The 21417-nt window shown below is 40.9% G+C and overlaps 1 long non-coding RNA gene across 1 annotated transcript; it reads right to left on the reverse strand.

Moving 5' to 3' along the window:
- Window positions 1–23: 23 nt before the first annotated feature.
- LOC117516503 lies at window positions 24–21104 on the reverse strand. Its single transcript, XR_004562431.1, has 3 exons — window positions 21037–21104; window positions 15325–15328; window positions 24–53 (listed from the first exon to the last, which is right to left on the reverse strand). It is a non-coding gene; the product is annotated as an uncharacterized LOC117516503 (long non-coding RNA).
- Between the last annotated feature and the right edge of the window lie 313 nt (window positions 21105–21417).

The following is a 21417-nucleotide window of genomic DNA, read 5'->3' on the forward strand; positions in this document are numbered from 1 at the left end:
CAGAGGGAAGGTCTCAGGTTTGATTCCGACTTGATCCTTTCTGTGTGGAGTTTCTGTGTGTGCATCCACCCCCCCCCCCCCCCCCCCCGGGTGCTCTGGCTTCTCCCCACTTCCAAAACTGTGCAGGTTTGGTGAAGTGGAAACTCTAAATTGGTCGCCATCATGAGTGTGCACGCGTTTGTCTGTGCATGTTAGCCTGTGATAAAGTGCAGGACTGTCCAGCAGCGGTGAACCCATCACATAGCGTGGTACAATGAAGCGTATCAAATTTGATCTTTTTTAAAAAGTGAGTATGTGATACCATTAAAAATTCAACTACTACATAGACAAAATGATGAGCTCTTACAGAAGAATAAAAAAAAAATTCGTAAAATCTACAAAATATACAAAGAGGAAACAGAGAACATATTTGTTTCTTGAAAATTAAACATTTACCACAGATTACTTTGTCTAGAATTAGCGTGAACATCATTGTAATTATGTTATCGTTATATGTGTCGAACCTCTGTAAGTGTGTCGTGATACGTATCGTATCGTGGAGCGAGTGTATCATTCCTTTCCTGCTGTCCCAAGGTGTCCCCTCTCTCCAGCATCCACTGGGATAGCGGCTGCCAAATGGATTGTGCAAAATTATCATCTGTACTTGAACTTACATGTAGCTTGTCTGCCACCTACTGGGCACATTGTGCACTCCACTCACTGCACTTCTGCGTCAGCTCACAAGTTAACTGAGCAACAGCTCAGAGAAACTTGATGTCCACTATATGGGATGAAATGTATACCAGAACATGGATGATACCACAACTTTTTGTCTGCACTGCAAATTAGTGACTGCTAACTACAACCAATATTCCAGAATGTTTCAAAACCTGTGCAACATCAGTGTTTTATTAGAAGGTTGTTCCAGAGTGGGTATCATAAGGAGGACATCACAGTCTTCACTAAGCACGACCTCCTTATGTCACCAATTGTCACCAAGCAAAGTAAGTAAGTCCCTTCGGCTGCTCCCTTGTTTGCACTCGGGGTCGCCACAGCAAATCCAAGGTGGATCTGCATGTTGAATTGGCACAGGTTTTATGTCAGATGCCCTTCCTGATGCAACTCCACATTACATGGAGAAATGTGGCAGGGGTGGGATTTGAACCCGGAACCTTCTGCACTGAAACCAAGTGCATTAAGCATTTAGCCAAGCATGCGACTTAATTTACTCCCTCTGGTGGTGAATCAGATAAAAAACGCATGAATGGCCAAAACTGTGATTTGATACATATAGTACTGTAGTACTACAATTGTATACTACAGGTATAAAATTGGAGCCTCGGTCCAGTTTTGGTGGTGTATGTAAATCATAACAGAAAAATGAGAGTGATTGAGGCACTTTAGATTGAGATATAATACAAAATGTACACCAAATGGGCTTTTCAATAGTAAATTCAAATGTCCACAAAATCCACAATCCGTATCAGATCCAGATCAAACTTTGTCAGACAATAGTGAGTGCCAGTCTGCACCTCACTTTCAAATATGACAGTGATTGAAGCACAATTGATAAAGTTATAATGTAAAATATACATTAAATGAGGATTTCAGTGTTACATTTAAATGGCCATAAAATCCGTAGTCTGGATCAGATCCAGATTAAACTTTGTCAGTCGATAAAGGATACCAACCTACATAACAGTCTCAAATCTGAAAGAAAGTTGACCTTTTTTGATAGTTATGATTTTTAAAAAAAAATTTGTTTAGTGTTAAAGGATAGGGATGTTTCCAATTTTCCAATATTTTTCAATATTGAACCTTTGAAAAATGACTTTGAAAATTGAATGTCATAATGATATATGAAAAATTGTGGGTTACAAGCTGTTCACGAACAAACAAATAAACATACAGGTGAAAACAAAACATTTCAGTGATCGGAAAATGTTGCATAACTTCTGCCAGGTTATAAATCAGTTTTCTGGCCTGGACTTTTACCAAACTCTCAGGCTCAGTCACTCTGGAGTACACCAAAAGAAAAGTAAGTTTATATATTATAAAACATTCAGCAGGTCTTGTTGTTTGAAGGTGCAGCTGATAGAGGGTCAGATTAAACAAAACAAACAAACAAAAAAACATTTAAAATGTGGTTCACTGTGAATCAATCTCTCTCTCTCTCTCTCTCTCTCTCTCTCTCTCTCTCTCTCTCTCTCTCTCTCTCTCTCTCTATGTCAGATCCTATTCAGTACATACGTCTCTTGATCACTTCACTCTTTCTTTCAATTCACACATAGGGTTGTGTAGAGGGCTGATTGTGTTATTTGAGTGTTGGAATGTAGCTGTTGTGAAACCATCAGAAATAACAATTTACCTCTACAATCCATCATCAATCCAGCATCCACTAAGTATCCAGCAGGTGGCAGACACATCTATAGAATATTACAATGGCAAAACAAAGTTACATTTATGATTGATCTCACAGATCAAAGTTTGTTAAATTTTAATCTATTTGTCCTCATTATATGCTCTTTTAATTTGCCGAGTTATAAGATTATATGAATTATTCTCTTTGAGTTATTGGGTTATCAATGGGTGGGATGATGGATGTGTTGAAGGTGCAGTTTACAGAATGCAGGCCAGGCTTTTTCTGAGAGGAGGAACAGGAAAACCTTTTGTATGTTCTTGTTTTGTTCAGACCTGGAAACCATCAAGTAGGCGACCTGTTCCTGATCAGTACCTTGTGAAGAAGGTGAGAATCAGTCAGTCGTGATCAGTGATTTTGGGCTCATAAATCCTTTCTGCAGCTGTAACTTCTAAGCATCACATGGCAGCACACAGAGCTGAAGTGAGGAGTCTGTAAAGGTCAATCTTTATTTGATCAATCAATATGATGAGTGAATGTCCGAGTCTTCTGACACACGGATCGATTGTGTCGTTACGCAATAGATCGGGCGCGCTGTTCCTTTAACAAAATAAATAAATAAATTTAAAAAAAAATAGATAATAATAATAATAATGATCCTGTCTAATGTCCTCTGTGTGAGACAGACTGCACACCTACAATAAACACACACGATCTTGTAAAAAAACAAAACAAAAAAAAAAAAAACGCCACAGCCACAGGTCACACCTCACCTCCACGCGCACGTGCACGAAGGCAGAAACACTCACCTTCACTCAGACGGACGCGCTGCATCCCTCTCACTCCGCCAGCTTCAACTTTATCTCCACATAAACGTCACTAAAGGAGGCTCCGCATTAGTGACGTCACATGGCGACGTGGTCTCCGCCACATCCGATCACTGACTGCTCCTCGCTGACTGATCGGGTCGTGTTCTCTCTCTCTCTCTCTCTCTCTCTCTCTCTCTCTCTCTCTCTCTCTCTCTCTCTCTCTCTCTCTCTCTGTTGCATGCTGGGAGTGGGGGTGTGTGAAAGTGTGTGGCAGGTAAGGTGCCATATTTTTCTCTTTTTTGGTGGTTCTGTTTCTTTTCTTTTTGTTTTTTAACTGTTTTTCACAAGTGCTAAAACACATTTCTTGAACCCTTTCCTCAGACACTATACACCATTCTCAAATTACCCCCCCATCAGAAAACAATTTGGGAGATGTGGAAAATGCAAAAAATAAACAAGCAAAAACCTGCATTTGACTTCTGTTTTTCGTTGCAGACATCAATCAATTCAAGCTATTTAATGTTTATTTGTGGTCAAATTTATTTCATTTGTTAATATACACCCATTCTTGCATCACATTCCAACTGAGGCGGGGCACTTTGGCAGAGGTGGGACAAAGTCACCATCAAGTCACTCTCAAGTCATGAGTCAGCAAGTCCCAAGTCAGGTCTCAAGTCATAATGACCACCAATTGTTTGCAAGCTGACTTGGGCAGATTGATGATTTGAGAATGACTTGACAACGACTTCGTCCCACCTCTGCAATTTACGGAGAGTGTTTTTTTTAAATATGCTATTTCAAACAACAGGTGCTTGTAATCATGATGGGAATTTTCAAAAGCCTTATCCATGAAGGCTGAGTCTAGAGGATTAAAGATGGAGAGGGAGAGAGAGAGAGAGAGAGAGCTCTCTGAGTGAGAAAAATATTTGTTGAAAAACAATGTCCGTCCAAGAAAGGTTGGAAGGGATTTGTATATTTCTCCTGTTACAATGCAAAATATCATTAACTGATTCAAGGAATCTGGCGGAATTTCAGTGCACAAAGGGCAAGAACCGATCCCTTAGACAGCACTGCATCAAGAGCAGTCATTCATCAATAGCTGATATAACCATATGGATAAGTAACTACCACTTAAAACTTTGCTGTGCAAAAAAAAGAACCTTTATGTTGTTGAGGTTGAAAGAACATTCAGGAGATGGAAAATGGAGGAGTTAACCCTATAACGCCAAGTGTATCATATTTGATACAGGATTTTCTGAGATGTCTGCTTCATCAGTGTGATATTTTCTCCGCAAAAAACCCATCGTATACAATGAGATACTTGTAGTGCACACACAAACCACCAGATGTCAGTATCTTATGCATCAGAGGGCCTTCAGATGAGACATTCCTAATGGCTGCCTGAAACAAGTGATCCACAGTAATTTCCCTAAGAAAATGCAGCATTTTATAGGTTTGAAATGTTATGTTTGCTCTGGATTTAAAATGGATGTTTTTATGCTAGAACGCCCAATGTAGCAAATATGATACAAATAAAAAGTCATATATGCAAAAGGTTTTTTTTTTGTTTTTTTGTGGGTTTGTTAAAAGGTCCAATAAAGACTCTTGTTTCGAAAAATTAGAATTTTCTGACAATCATTTCACAGGGTGGGCTTTATAGGGTTAAGCAGGCCCCACAATTTATTTCCCTGTGAGCCGTGAACACCTCCGGAGGAACCGAGACCCAGACTGATAACATGTGCTGATTTTTATCTTTGGACTTTGACACACAAAACTGCCGGTTGATATGATTAGTTGTTCTTTGACATCACTAACTGGCGTCATTAATTCTGTTATCACATCAGGCTGTCCTGGGTCAGGAACACACACAGCTGGGTCAGGAACATCCCAACAGTGCTAACCTTGTCCAGAAGTGGCAGTGACTTCTCAAGACTCAGAGGCATTTGAAATCATGTTTTATGGACCATGTTTTCCTTGTCCTTGACCTCTGATGAACCTTCTCCAAAATCGAATTATTTCCAGATATCCATCCAAGTAATATTCCCACCAAGTGGTAAGAAAATCCATCTATCCATTTTTTTTAGGTATTTTGTCCACACACACACACACACACACACACACACACACACACACACACACACACACACACACACACACACACACACACACACACACACACACACACACACACACCCCTCAAATGTTATCTCCCACATATTATATTTCCAGTATTTATCTTGTCATATTGCTATCTTGTTTTTCTCCATGTTATTTATTCCTTGTGCTCTCTGTAAGTGAAATTCTTGTAGTAGTTACTTTTTTCTCATCCTTTTATTTTGACATTTGCTCTGTGTGTGTTTACAGTGCATTCGGAAAGTATTCACAGCGTTTCACTTTTTCTACATTTTGTTGTACAGTCTTCATCAAAAATAAATGAAATTCTTTTTCCTCAAAACTCTACACACAGTACCCCATAATGACAATGTGATTTTTTTTAGAACTTTTGCAATTTTTTTTTTTTTTAAACAAACTAAGAATACTAATACGTACATTAGTATTCACAGCCTTTGTCATAAAGCTTAGAATTGAGCTCAGGTACATTTTGTTTCCACTGACAGATCTGGGGAAAGGTACAGAAACATTTCTACTGCTTTGAAGGTCCCAGTGAGCACAGTGGCTTCCATCATCTGTAAATGGAAGAAGTTTGGATCCACCAGGACTCTTCCTAGAGCTGGCCACCCGTCTAACCTGAGCGATCAGAGGTGAAGGTCCTTAGTCAGAGAGGTGACCAAGAACCTGATGGTCATTCTGTCAGATGGTCAGAATTCCTCTGTAGAGAGAGGAGAACCTTCCAGAAGTACAACGATCTCTGCATGAATCCATCAGTCCCGCCTGTATGGTAGAGTGGCCAGACAGAAGCCACTCCTTAGTAAAAGGCACACGGCAGCCCACCTGGAGTTTACCAAAAGGCACCTGAAGGACTTTCAGACCATGAAAAACAAAATTCTCTGGTCTGATGAGAAAAAGATTGAACTCTTTGGCATGAATTCCAGGCGTGATGTTTGGTGGAAACCAGGCACCATCCCTACAGTGCAGCATGGTGGTGGCAGCATCATGCTGTGGGGATGTTTTTCAGTGGCAGGAACTGGGAGACGAGTCAAGACTGAGGGAAAAATGAATCCAGCAATGTACAGAGACATCCTGGATGAAAACCTGCTCCAGAGCGCTCTTGACCTCAGACTGGGTTGACGGTTCATCTTTCAGCAGGAAAATGACCCTAAGCACACAGCCAAGATAACCAAGGAGTGGCTTCAGGACAACTCTGTGAATGTCCTTGAGTGGCCCAGTCAGAGCCCGAACACGAGCCCGAAGATGCTGCAAGGAGGAATGGGCAAAATTGTCCGAAGGTATGTGCGCCAAGCTTGTTGCATCATATTCAAGAAGACTTGAGGCTGTAATTGCTGCCAAAGGTGCATCAACACAGTATTGATCAAAGGGTGTGAATAGTTATATAAATGTGTAGTTTTTAATTTTTAAAAATTACAAAAAAAAAAAACTGTTTTCATGTTGTCATTATGGGGTGTTGTGAGTCGAATTTTGAGGGGAAAAAGAATTTACTCCATTTTGGAATAAGGCAGTAACACAGCAAAATGTGGAAAAAGGAAAGTGCTGTGAATACTTTCCGGATGCACAGTCCATCAGGTCCACTGGCTTTTTAGTTCCACCTGCTCTCTGACTCCCTTGGTGATTATTTCCTACAGTTTTGAACCATCTACAGTCCATCACTCCAGTGCCAGATTGTCTCACCCTTATGCTTGCTCTCATGACCTGATTCCTGGTGTTTGATCATTGGTTGCCGACCCACATTGCCTTTATGTGTTTCTTGACCATAGCCTGTTGTCTGTTGGATTGTTTGCCTGATATATTGACCTTCTGTGATTTGACCCTCAGCCTGTTGTCCTGGTTAACCCTAACCCATGTGCTAACTCTTCTGCGGACACTGCCGCTCTTTGGACTGCCTACATCTTGCCAGAACCTGAGATCTTGACCACAGTTAACCCTGTTCTCGCTTTCGACCGGACCTGATATTTGTGAACAGACTCTTCCTCCTGTGTCCAGTGTACATCAGCACACACACACACACACACACACACACACACACACACACACACACACACACACACACACACACACACACACACACACACACACACACACACACACACACACACACAAAACTCTCTCTCAGAAACCCCTCTTGACCTTTTTGCTTCTTGTCTCTCACAGCTGGAAAGTTTTGTTGAGTCCACTTCACTGCCTCAGACAAACATCAATATGTCTGCCTTTCCAGAACAATGTTTGTGGTCTGATTACATAAGAACATCCTTGAAGTCATCACTGTTGGCAAAATGTTACTGCTGATTAAAGGCGATGTAACTCTGTGGGTTCTTGGATGACGGTTTGCAGGACTTCACTCAGTAAGTCTGCACATCATTTGACTTTCAAACGATTTCATGTCTCTCTGTTAAACTGAATTCAAATCTTCAGTGTTGCCAGCAGGTTTGTGTTTTTGTATATATATATATATATTCTCCATCTTTTGCATTCTGAGAAACCAACATTTCTCAAGAATGTGTGAAGTTTTGACTCACTGGTTGCAATGTTGAGAAGAAAAAAAGAAATAGAATCAAACAAGTCTTACAGTTAATAACACTTAATGTTTGGTTGTTTTTTCTTTGTTTGTAATCACTATCAATATAATGCAGCAGATAAGTGTAAGAATCATTCAGTTGATGATACAAGCACCAAATTCTATATGAATACCTTCGAGAAGTCCTTTTCTTCAAAACCTTTATTAGCCACATGACATTTGGTGGCAGTTTTTTTTAATATGCCCACAAAAAATATAGCCTAATCATTAAATGTGATGCACAAATGTGACATTGTAAGGTTTAATTTGAGTCCTCTTCATTTTTAATAGTATTTTTTTTTGTGTGTGTGGTGAACCTAATTTATCAATATCAATGTTATAAATGATTAGCTGACACTAAACCCTGTGCTGAGTTACACAGCAGTGATTGCTACCATGTTCCCTGGTTGCGCTTGACACTCTTTTTGGGGGCTATAATGTTGAAGTCATTGTTTCATCTGTTCAACAGTCCATTCTAGAAGTTTTCTTTCTTCATGCACTGATACGGGAGCAAAGCAAACTCCATGACAGAAAATCTCTCCTGTGCTACCTTTACCTAGTTCAACCCAAAAGCCAATGTGGTTTACTGGGGTGAGGCCATTGCCATGCACAAGCAACTACTTGGACCCAGAGGTAAGCTTTAGGACTAGTGTTCATCCAACGAGCACGGCAATCTTTAAAAACCAAAGTACTAGATTACTAGATTATTGTAATGTTCTATTTTCAGGGTTACTGCAGTCCAGCATTAGGGTTCTTCAGCTGGTTCAGAACACAGTCACCAGACTTTTGACACGTAGCAGAAGGTCTGAACATATCACACCCATTTTGGTATCTTTACACTAGCTCCCTGTCTCTGTGACAGCAGATTTTAAGGTTTTGTTATTGACTTATAAAGTTGTTCTTGGACTGGCGCCGTCTTATCTGGCTGATCTGGTGGAACCTTACGTGCCGGCCTGGGCTTTGTGGTCGCAGGATGCGCGACTTCTCTGTGTTCCCAGTGTGAAGAAGAAGTCAGCGGGGTCAAAGAGCTTTTTCCTCATCGTGCACCCACCCTGTGGAACGGTCTTCCCGCGACCGTGAGGCAGTCGGAGTCCGTGGACATTTTTAAGTCAAGATTTAAAACCCATTTTTATTCACTTTCTTATGAATAGTTTTAATTTTTTATCTGTTTTATTCTTTTACTTCTGTTTTTAATGATGTATTTGAATGTTTTATTCATTTTTAATTATTTATTTAATTTTAATGTTGAATTGTTCTGTGTGAGGTGCCTTGAGATGGCTTCTGTTGTGATTTGGCGCATTATAACATGATTAAATTAAATTAACATACTACCTCTAACTGCTTACACACCAAACACTACGGCATGTTCTGCAGCATCATGCATGCACACTTCATAAAAACAATTCATCTAAAAAGCATGAAAATATAGGGAACCGTAGCCTCATTTGAGGCAGGCACTAAAGGGGTAAGATGAAAGAGCATAATTCTACTTCCAGAGCTCAAACATGCCGAGGTGGTTGTGCAGGCAAGAGAACGCAGCTACTCTGTAGACTGCAGCCGAAAACAAAAGAGTATGCCATCTTTCCGTTAGAAGTGATGCTGTGTTTGTGCAGGCTGTCCCCAGAAGTGGTCAAATCCCACGATATCACGCATGGGTTCAAACAAGACTGTGGTTCCCTGTTGTCTGAAGTTAATTTCAAATCTCTGCCAGTCCACAGTACAATATTCAACAGGTACAACATTGAAATAAACCAAGATTGTGCAAATATATTACAGGCACCATCTTTAAAAAATGTCCACCATCTTGAAAACTGAAGTGGCTTATGGCTTCTTTTTTTGTGTGTGCAAAAAGTAGACCAAGAAGTACCGTTGTGCCACATTTGGTGCTTGTATCAGGAAATTAAAGATTCTTGTGTGCTGAGTCGAAGCATGTTGGTTTTGTACCATACAAAGCTCAGTTAATGTCCTAATGTAGCATCCTGTGTAGTCTTCATACTTGTAAGAGATTCTGATTATCTTTCAGTATTTTTTTGTTTGTCTCTTCCATCTGAAATGCTGAGCTGACACACACTCTGCAGGACTGACTTGGCTGGTTTTGAATCTTACACTTTCTCCCCGGTGACATCCTTCATTGAGTTGGTTCCTGGTGTCGCCAACCAAACGGTCCTCCCTAAAAAGTGGTCCCCCCTGCCTTCACTGTGCATGCGTCTTTTCAGAGCGTCAGCAGTGATTCACCGATTATCAAATCAAATCAAATCCATTTTATTTATATAGAGCCAAATCACAACAAACAGTTGCCCCAAGGTGCTTTATATTGTAAGGCAAAAGCCATACAGTAATTACAGAAAAACCCCAACGGTCAAAACGACCCCCTGTGAGCAAGCACTTGGTGACAGTGGGAAGGAAAAACTCCCTTTTAACAGGAAGAAACCTCCAGCAGAACCAGGCTCAGGGAGGGGCAGTCTTCTGCTGGGACTGGTTGGGACTGAGGGGAAAGAATCAGGAAAAAGACATGCTGTGAAAGAGAGCAGAGATCAATCACTAATGATTAAATGCAGAGTGGTGCATACAGAGCAAAAAGAGAAAGAAACACTCAGTGCATCATGGGAACCCCCCAGCAGTCTAAGTCTATAGCAGCATAACTAAGGGATGGTTCAGGGTCACCTGATCCAGCCCTAACTATAAGCTTTAGCAAAAAGGAAAATTTTAAGCCTAATCTTAAAAGTAGAGAGGGTGTCTGTCTCCCTGATCTGAATTGGGAGCTGGTTCCACAGGAGAGGAGCCTGAAAGCTGAAGGCTCTGCCTCCCATTCTACTCTTACAAACCCTAGGAACTACAAGTAAGCCTGCAGTCTGAGAGCGAAGCGCTCTATTGGGGTGATATGGTACTATGAGGTCCCTAAGATAAGATGAGACCTGATTATTCAAAACCTTATAAGTAAGAAGAAGAATTTTAAATTCTATTATAGAATTAACAGGAAGCCAATGAAGAGAGGCCAACATGGGTCCCCGTCAGTACTCTAGCTGCAGCATTTTGAATTAACTGAAGGCTTTTCAGGGAACTTTTAGGACAACCTGATAATAATGAATTACAATAGTCCAGCCTAGAGGAAATAAATGCATGAATTAGTTTTTCAGCATTACTCTGAGACAAGACCTTTCTAATTTTTGAGATATTGCGCAAATGCAAAAAAGCAGTCCTACATATTTGCTTAATATGCGCATTGAAGGACATATCCTGATCAAAAATGACTCCAAGATTTCTCACAGTACTACTAGAGGTCAGGGTAATGCCATCCAGAGTAAGGATCTGGTTAGACACCATGTTTCTAAGATTTGTGTGGCCAAGTACAATAACTTCAGTTTTATCTGAATTTAAAAGCAGGAAATTAGAGGTCATCCATGTCTTTATGTCTGTAAGACATTCCTGCAGTTTAACTAATTGGTGTGTGTCCTCTGGCTTCATGGATAGATAAAGCTGGGTATCATCTGCGTAACAATGAAAATTAAGCAATGCTTTCTAATTATACTGCCTAAGGGAAGCATGTATAAAGTGAATAAAATTGGTCCTAGCACAGAACCTTGTGGAACTCCATAATTAACCTTAGTCTGTGAAGAAGACTTCCCATTTACATGAACAAATTGTAATGTATTAGATAAATATGATTCAAACCACCGCAGCGCAGTGCCTTTAATACCTATGGCATGCTCTAATCTCTGTAATAAAATTTTATGGTCAACAGTATCAAAAGCAGCACTGAGGTCTAACAGAACAAGCACAGAGATGAGTCCACTGTCTGAGGCCATAAGAAGATCATTTGTAACCTTCACTAATGCTGTTTCTGTACTATGATGAATTCTGAAACCTGACTGAAACTTCAAATAGACCATTCCTCTGCAGATGATCAGTTAGCTGTTTTACAACTACCCTTTCAAGAATTTTTGAGAGAAAAGGAAGGTTGAAGATTGGCCTATAATTAGCTAAGATAGCTGGGTCAAGTGATGGCTTTTTAAGTAATGGTTTAATTACTGCCACCTTAAAAGCCTGTGGTACATAGCCAACTAATAAAGATAGATTGATCATATTTAAGATTGAAGCATTAATTAATGGTAGGGCTTCCTTGAGCAGCCTGGTAGGAATGGGGTCTAACAGACATGTTGATGGTTTGGAGGAAGTAACTAATGAAAATAACTCAGAACAATTGGAGAGAAAGAGTCTAACCAAATACCAGCATTACTGAAAGCAGCCAAAGATAATGATATGTCTTTGGGATGGTTATGAGTAATTTTTTCTCTAATAGTTAAAATTTTATTAGCAAAGAAAGTCATGAAGTCATTACTAGTTAAAGTTAAAGGAATACTCGGCTCAATAGAGCTCTGACTCTTTGTCAGCCTGGCTACAGTGCTGAAAAGAAACCTGGGGTTTTCATATTTTCTTCAATTAATGATGAGTAGTAAGATGTCCTAGCTTTACGGAGGGCTTTTTTATCAAATCAAATCAATTTTATTTATATAGCGCCAAATCACAACAAACAGTTGCCCCAAGGCGCTTTATATTGTAAGGCAAAAGCTATACAATAATTACAGAAAAACCCCAACGGTCAAAACGACCCCCTGTGAGCAAGCACTTGGCGACAGTGGGAAGGAAAAACTCCCTTTTAACAGGAAGAAACCTCCAGTAGAACCAGGCCCAGGGAGGGGCAGTCTTCTGCTGGGACTGGTTGGGGCTGAGGGGAGAGAATCAGGAAAAAGACATGCTGTGGAAGAGAGCAGAGATCAATTGCTAATGATTACATGTTTTATAGAGCAACAGACTCTTTTTCCAGGCTAAGTGAAGATCTTCTAAATTAGTGAGACGTCATTTCCTCTCCAACTTCCGGGTTATCTGCTTTAAGCTGCGAGTTTGTGAGTTATACCACGGAGTCAGGCACTTCTGATTAAGGCTCTCTTTTTCAGAGGAGCTACAGCATCCAAAGTTGTGCTCAATGAAGATGTAAAACTATTGACGAGATAATCTATCTCACTCACAGAGTTTAGGTAAATCCTCTGCACTGTGTTGGTATATGACACTGGAGAACATAAATAAGGAATCATATCCTTAAACCTAGTTACACTGCTTTCCGAAAGACTTCTACTGTAATGAAACTTATTCCCCACTGCTGGGTAGTCCATTAAAGTAAATGTAAATGTTATTAAGAAATGATCAGACAGAAGGGGGTTTTCAGGGAATACTGTTAGGTCTTCAATTTCCATACCATAAGTCAGAACAAGATCTAAAGTATGGTTAAAGTGGTGGGTGGACTCATTTACATTTTGAGCGAAGCCAATTGAGTCTAATAATAGATTAAATGCAGTGTTGAGGCTGTCATTCTCAGCATCTATGTGGATGTTAAAATCGCCCACTATAATTATCTTATCTGAGCTAAGCACTAAGTCAGACAAAAGGTCTGAAAATTCACAGAGAAACTCACAGTAATGACCAGGTGGACGATAGATAACAACAAATAAAACTGTTTTTTGGGACTTCCAATTTGGATGGACAAGACTAAGAGTCAAGCTTTCAAATTAATTAAAGCTCTGTCTGGGTTTTTGATTAATTAATAAGCTGGAGTGGAAGATTGCTGCTAATCTTCCCCCTCGACCCGTGCTTCGATCATTCTGACAGTTAGTGTGACTCGGGTGTGTTGACTCATTTAAACTAACATATTCATCCTGCTGTAACCAGGTTTCTGTAAGGCAGAATAAATCAATATGTTGATCAATTATTATATCATTTACTAACAGGGACTTAGAAGAGAGAGACCTAATGTTTAATAGACCACATTTAACTGTTTTAGTCTGTGGTGCAGTTGAAGGTGCTATATTATTTTTTCCTTTTTGAATTTTTATGCTTAAACAGATTTTTACTGGTTGTTGGTGGTCTGGGAGCAGGCACCGTCTCTACGGGGATGGGGTATTGGGGGGATGGCAGGGGGAGAGAAGCTGCAGAGAGGTGTGTAAGACTACAACTCTGCTTCCTGGTCCCAACCCTGGATAGTCACGGTTTGGAGGGTTTAATAAAATTGGCCAGATTTCTAGAGATGAGAGCTGCTCCATCCAAAGTGGGATGGATGCCGTCACTCCAAAGCCCACCTCATTTTTTGGACACCAGCCAGCAATTCAAGGAGAACATGCGGCTAAACATGTCACTCCCGGTCCGATTGGGGAGGGGCCCAGAGAAAACTACAGAGTCTGACATTGTTTTTGCAAAGTTACACACCGATTCAATATTAATTTTAGTGACCTCCGATTGGCGTAACCGGGTGTCATTACTGCCGACGTGAATTACAGTCTTACCAAATTTACGCTTAGCCTTAGCCAGCAGTTTTAAATTTCCTTCAATGTCGCCTGCTCTGGCCCCCGGAAGACAACTGACTATGGTTGCTGGTGTCGCTAACTTCACATTTCTCAAAACAGAGTCGCCAATAACCAGAGTTTGTTCCTTGGCGGGTGTGTCGCCGAGTGGGGAAAAATGGTTATAGATGTGAACAGGTTGGTGGTGTACAGGGGGCTTCTGTTTAGGACTACGCTTCCTCCTCACAGTCACCCAGCCGGCCTGCTTTCCCGGCTGCTTGGGATCTGCTGGGGGACAGCTAACGGCGGCTAAGCTACCTTGGTCCGCACCAACTACAGGGGCCTGGCTAGCTGTAGGATTTTCCAAGGTGCGGAGCCGAGTCTCCAGTTTGCCCAGCCTGGCCTCCAAAGCTACGAATAAGCTACACTTATTACAAGTACCATTACTGCTAAAGGAGGCCGAGGAATAACTAAACATTTCACACCCAGAACAGAAAAGTGCGGGAGAGACAGGAGAAGCCGCCATGCTAAACCGGCTAAGAGCTAGTAGCTGCACTAAGCTAGTGGATTCCTAAAAACACACAAAGTGAATAATGTGTAAATAATTTAGAGGTGATTCAGCAGAGAGAGTGCTTTAGTTAAGGCACGTGAAGATTACACTGTGAAACAAATCATTATATAGTTATCTAGATCAATCTAACTATGCAGATTAAACAGCTAACAGATACAGCAAAACACTGCTGTGCTCCGGAACAGGAAGTGATACAATACTGCAGTGAGAGCCAACCACCAGTCACCACCAAGTTATCACCTTATTTCTGCTTCAAACTGCCTCCAGTCATCATCTATCTCAGAGATAGATACTGAAGATTTTGTACAACAATCATTTCCACATAAATTGAAGATTATTTCATCATAAATGACGGAGGAGACAATCAGAGCTCCACAGCCAGAGGAGCTGCTGCTGCTGCATTCACCACGCCTCCGTCATTTCAAAGCGTCAGTAGCGACTCATCGATTATCGCTCATTTCTGCTTAAAACTGACTTTTGAATGATTTAAGAGGCTTTACTTTGTCATCTGTTGGTTCATAATCACATTGTTCCATTTGATCGCTTTGACTGTAGAGAGTCAGACTGCTGTGGTCCCAAATGACGCATCTGCAGAGAAGGTGGACTGATTTTTAGTGGGGGGATCCTTCAGTCTGCGACACCAGTCATTGTGATCATGATAAAGTTTCTCCTGATTAATTTGGACGTATTTCTCTGTAAACTGGAGGACAGAATATTAACGCAGAGTCAGTGAAAGAATTTGGCACCAACCTGTTAAAGCAGCTATGAGTTTATAATTATCATGAAAAAATCCCTGACGGAGTCTTCCCGAGGGATCTAATCTAAACACACACACACATACACACACCTCTATAAATGTGAATTGCCTGTGTTTGGCACTTTTAGTTACATTAGTACCGTATGACTGTATTTTAGAGTGGAATTACATTTGTCCCTTCTTTAACCAGTTAAAAATTCAAGTGTTTTGGTCTTTTTTCGTGAAAGCTGACATTTTGAGTAGTTGTCGGGGTCACGCTGATGAGATGCCAAAGCACGGATTACTGTTTCCTGCCCTCAGCAGGAACAACCTGACTGCTCCATACTGAAACATTAAGTGCTGTACAGGAGGTACTTTAAGGAAAATACAAGTTTGCAGAGTCACATGTTGACTTTGAACAAAGGTTTGTTTCTTCTCAGGCTCCACAGCCTTCAGGGCCTTTACTTAACTCTGATTTTTGCACTGTAGAAAAGGCTGGAACATTTTTTTTAAAGGTTGTCCTTGTATTCGGGTACTTTAAGAAAAAGAGGAGAAATGAACAGGTTCTGTTTGTGGTGTCAAGAATGTAACACATCTGTCAACCCATTCCAATATCCTGTTTGTTAATAATTGAGGAAAAACAAACAAAGAAAAACCAAACATCACCAGTAAGAATGATCTTCTTTTCTACAGTGATGACAGTTAGATTAGTGATGGCACAACTGTATCTTAGGCACCTAGGCTGCACGAGTCCCAAGCCTGGAAAAATGAGCCAAACCAAACACACACACACTAAGTGAATAATAATAATTAAAAAAAAATAAATAAATAGTTGAAGGAAAGCACCTTTAACTTGTGTGTTGAAGAGGCAATGTCAGTCCAGAGGGGTAGATCTAGCTTCAAGGTGGGGGTGGTGGAACTTGGTTACACCTAGTAGGGTGGTCCAAGAGCACCCCTCCCACACACACACACACACACACACACACACACACACACACACACACACACACACACACACACACACACACACACACACACACACACAAATGTTTAGCATCTATAGCCTTTTTCCTGCATTCCAAGTTAATCTGGGTAGCTAAATACGACTATCATTTTTAATACAGTTTTTATTTTAAACATTGTGATCATCTAGTTCTCTATGTTGCAGTGTTCATCAATCAGCCTTCGTTTATGCAAAACATACATACATACATACATACATTTTCATCTCATTACGAGGGGGCAACACCTCCAGTAAGGGACCCCAATCTTCCCTTTCCCAGGCCACATTAATCACCTCCAAGTGGTGGATCCTGAGGTGTTCCCAGATCTGTGTGGAGCTACAGTCTCTCCGCTTAGTCCTGGGTCTTCTCCAGGGTCTCCTCCCAGCGCCTGGAACACCTCCCTAGTGAGGCGTCCAGGGGGCATCCTTACCAGATGCTGGAAACACCTCAGGTGGCTCCTTTCAACGGGAAGGAGCAGCAGATCTATTCCGAGCTCTCACAGATGACCGAGCTTCTCATCCTATCTCTAAGGGCGACACCGGCCACCCTCCTGGGGAAACCCACTTATGCAAAACCTTTATCATATTTTGTCACACCTGACGGGGCTACCCCTTCAACTACTCTGTAGATCAGCCACAGCTCCAGAATCCAACTTATGCAGAGCAAAGCAAAGTCATCACCAAAACCTCCCAGAAAATAAACACTGAGGAAAATCAACATAAGTGGGGGCAGGTGAGAAACCGAAATGAGACGCTGCTGTGTGGGAAGTTTGGTGAAAAGGTCAAAGCTGCAGACGCACTGGGTCCAAGTCATAAACAAAATGAACATGAAGTTGAGCAGAAAAAACTCAAAACTGTATGAGGACACACTGTGACAAAGACCAGAATACCTGAGCTCAGTAACCACTACAGTAAGAATTAAAGGAACGGTACACAAAATACAACGAGCTAAAACCACTAACAAGTAACAAACAGGACACCAGACAAGGACAAGGGATGGATCTGGACAAAATGTGACGGATAATACTGGTGTACAACATCACCAAATCACAGGTATAACTTACAGCTTTAGTAATACCACAAGTAGAGAAATGTTTGGCGTCCATATAGCACAAATGCGGCTAACATTATTATCAAGTGTAGTATAAACTACCACATAAGTATTCATGATGGCTGTGTTGCATTCCCAGGTTACTGCACCTTGCAACAGAGTCCAAAGGGGGGATGGGTCCATCTGTTCATTCATGCATTTGGCTGTGCATCCCGAGGGATGGTGTCAGATCAGTAAAGTACTGAACCCAATGAGATGAAATTTGACAGTTTTCTCAATGAGGTATGTGTCTTCAACTCCAAGGGCACATTTCTGACAGATATGAGCACGTTTTACCTTTCTATGGACTTGGCAGGGTGACCAACAGTTCTCCTGAATGTGCCTCAGATTTAAACCTCAGATCACAGCAAAGAATTTTTAGTTTTGGTGCAATCCAGACAGTCTCCCTTCCCCAAATATGTGTTGCCCTTTGCCCATGCTTTGCACATTCCCGTGTAGTGTCATGTGTCCTATTTCTTTAAGGGATCGAGGGGGAGTGGTCATCTTTCCCTCTGAACAGCTCATGTAAAAGAGTGTGTTCAGAAATTAAGGGTAGTGGAAACTACCCAGAATCCTTTGTGATCAGAGTCACTTGCAGAATGAAGATATCTAACCAGTGCAGCAAACAAAATCCATAAAGTAAGTAAATACTCGTAACACTGCAAAATATTATACAGTAAAACCTGGCTCAACCGTCATAGTATAAACCACATATTTGCACTCAGTGGACAAAAGCAAAAGTCTCAAGTGTTTTTGCATGGTTTTCCATGTAATAAATACTGTATATACCAGATTTTATATACAGATTTTTGCTCACATCGGACAAAACATCCCGTCCGAATGTATAGTGCAGCAGATAAGAGAATATTTAGAGTGGAATCCTGCAAATGGTGACAAAAGCATCAAATTCAGCAGAAATACTCCTCAGACAAATTACACAGGAGTCAAAATTAAAAGATGCTCCAATCATATTGAAATCTATGCCGCATTACTTGCCTGATCATAAAGATTCCAAAAAGGTATGGTTTGGATGGTCTGTAACTGAATTCTGTGGAGTTATGGGATAAAAACAGCAAGAATGGTGACAAAGGTCAGTGTACAGGGGTCAAAAATTAAAGTTGCTCCAATTTTGGTAAAAAGTGACACAAATTACTAGTTGAGTTAACATGGTTTTAAAAAGGAATAGTTTAGACCATGTATCATCCTTACTTATCACGTTACGGGGTAACATATGTCACATGTCATAGAATCCAATAGACGGAGACCTTGTTTGACCTTTACTTTGGAGACCAAGCAGTCAGCACTGTCAAAACTATTCCATTTTGAATCCTATTAGCTCAACCAATAATTTGCATCACTTTTTACCAAAATTGGAGCAACTTTAAATTTTGACCCCTGTACAAAATGAAACTAACCTTTGTCACTATTCTTGCTGTTTTTATCCCGTAACTCCATAGAATTCAGTCACAGATAGTCCAAACTATACCTTTTTGGAATCTTTATTATCAGGCAAATAATGTGGAATATTTTTCAATATGATTGGAGCATCTTTTAATTTTGACCTCTTTGTAATTCTTCAATTGACCCCTACCTGATCACAGATTGAAAAGTCAAGTGGCCAATTGCTTTTCAAAAGAGGATTGTCTAAGGAGTATTTCTGCCAAATTTGATGCTTTTATTACTATTTGCATGATTGTTTCAGTTATCTGCTGCACTAGTAATGCATTTTTGTTATAAAACCCCTCACACACACACTGGACAGAGCAGACTGGACATTCCCAATAATAGAGGTATGAAATGAAGTTCAGCTCTGACACTCACCGATTCAAGGAAAGTGGGTACATTTCCTTGATAAAAAGCCCAGGTGTTTATTTTTTCAAACTGTGCTCAGACCAGGTGCCTAAAGGAGGCAGGGCTGTAATTGAAGGTCTGTGATTAATAACAAAATGCTGCTTGCTGCCTGTACTGTAATATGGTGTTAAGTTTCACATGTATCCCTGGGTGTGACAAATCAAACTGCTTCAGACCACAACCCTCTGCAAGGCCGCAAGAACTGTGATTTGTCACTCTTATGTTTTCACTCTTTCCTCTCCCATCATATTTTAACAGTTTTTGCAGTGCACCCGCCGATTACATTTCGATCATGGAGCAAATATGTTTGGCAGAAAAGTCCATAAATATGACCAACTTTACAACAGAGTCAGAAAAAGACACTCAAATGACCCGCAATTCATGGAGAGAAATTGTAAGTCCCGTACTGTTGGTTTGAAGGTTGACGATCCTTCATCCATACCGTCTGCCACCTCTGTTCTGTACATGTGTAGATCTGCTGTCCAAAGTACTACACACTCAGAATCCAATATCAGCAGTCAGACAAAAACAGATTTGCAAAGATGTGATTTGAATCACATTTCAAATCATCTAAGAATGAGGTTTGAAACGGATTTGGAAAAATGGATTTTATGTCATCTTTGACTGTTCAGACTGGCAACATGGGATCACCTTCGAATCAGATATGTGGTATGGTACATATGACATTAGCTATCGATGCAAAGTTAACAAGGGATGCAAATCTTAGGGGAAGATTTACTCGAGGATCTTCCAAAGATATCTAGTACTAAAGAGGAGGATCCTTGGGTACCGCTTGAACGGGTATGAGGTCACTGGATAGTGTCCAAGTCTCATACAGTAAGACAGGAAGCACCAGGACCTTAAAGACATAGATATTTGTTCTCCTGGAAAGGTGCTGGTAGTGCCAGAGACCTCTGTCCAATAATCTTTATGACTCCATGAGCTCTTCCCATGTGTCTCTCGCTCTCACAGGCAAAGGACAGATGAATCTCATTGCTGAGATACAGATTTGACACTTTCACCACATGTTCAAGTCCAGAAAATCTTTGAAAGCCCAGATCTTACTCTATCCGGGACAAACACAAACTGAGACACTCCAGTTCCTCAGGTGCTGCTTTGCATTTAAGAACATCTTAATCTTCGTATAACTGAAAGTACCAACATTATGGAACAAGAAAGAATGAATTTACAGGCACATTTTTACTTTGCACAAACATCTGAGGCCTTCGTAAGAAACACGGCCTTGTTGTTCCACTCTAACCACTATGAGAAGTGGTGTGGTAACAGATGTTTAAAGTGAAGGTGGATCTAAAACCGGAGTCATTACTGAGCTGTTTATGCTCCCCAACAGGTGAAGAGTGGCTGTAAGTGGGCACTCCTCTGAAGTGGTTTACAGCTGATGTGGTTTCCACTTTTGGTCTGCCCACGCTGTGAGCGATACGGCTCCTGAATGCCTGTGGGCGTCATGGAAAACAGTGACTGGGAGTACTCAGGGTACAACTGCAGTTCAGGAGAAATCCAACTTTCAGGCACCTGGAGCTATGTTTACATGGGCTTGAATATTCTGACATTAACCTGATTATAAGACACTGCCATATAAAAGTCAGCATTTGCACGTTCTCCCTGTGTTCGCATGGGTTCCATCCCGGTGCTCCAGCTTCCTCCCACTTTCAAAAACATGCAGTGTTTGTGGATCAGAGACACTTCTGCTCACGGAATCCAGGAAGTCACGCAGTGTCTGGATCTTAGTTTTAATCCAGGATATTAGCAAACAAAGACAGTCCGACTCCTCACTCAGTTTCACAAGTGCTGGCATCCAGGGTGGCAATATGGAGTTTAATCAAATGTGACATAAAAGCCTTGCTAATCATCTATTCATATACCATCACATTTTTCAGTAGTGGTTCTATAGTTGCTGGAACTGGTACATTTTTGTGCCAGCAGCTTAATCATTCGGATCATAGAAGAGGCTGAGCTCCTTGTCACATCAGGAGAAA

This window comes from Thalassophryne amazonica, chromosome 9, assembly GCF_902500255.1.
Source record: "Thalassophryne amazonica chromosome 9, fThaAma1.1, whole genome shotgun sequence".
In the NCBI taxonomy this organism is placed as follows: domain Eukaryota; kingdom Metazoa; phylum Chordata; class Actinopteri; order Batrachoidiformes; family Batrachoididae; genus Thalassophryne; species Thalassophryne amazonica.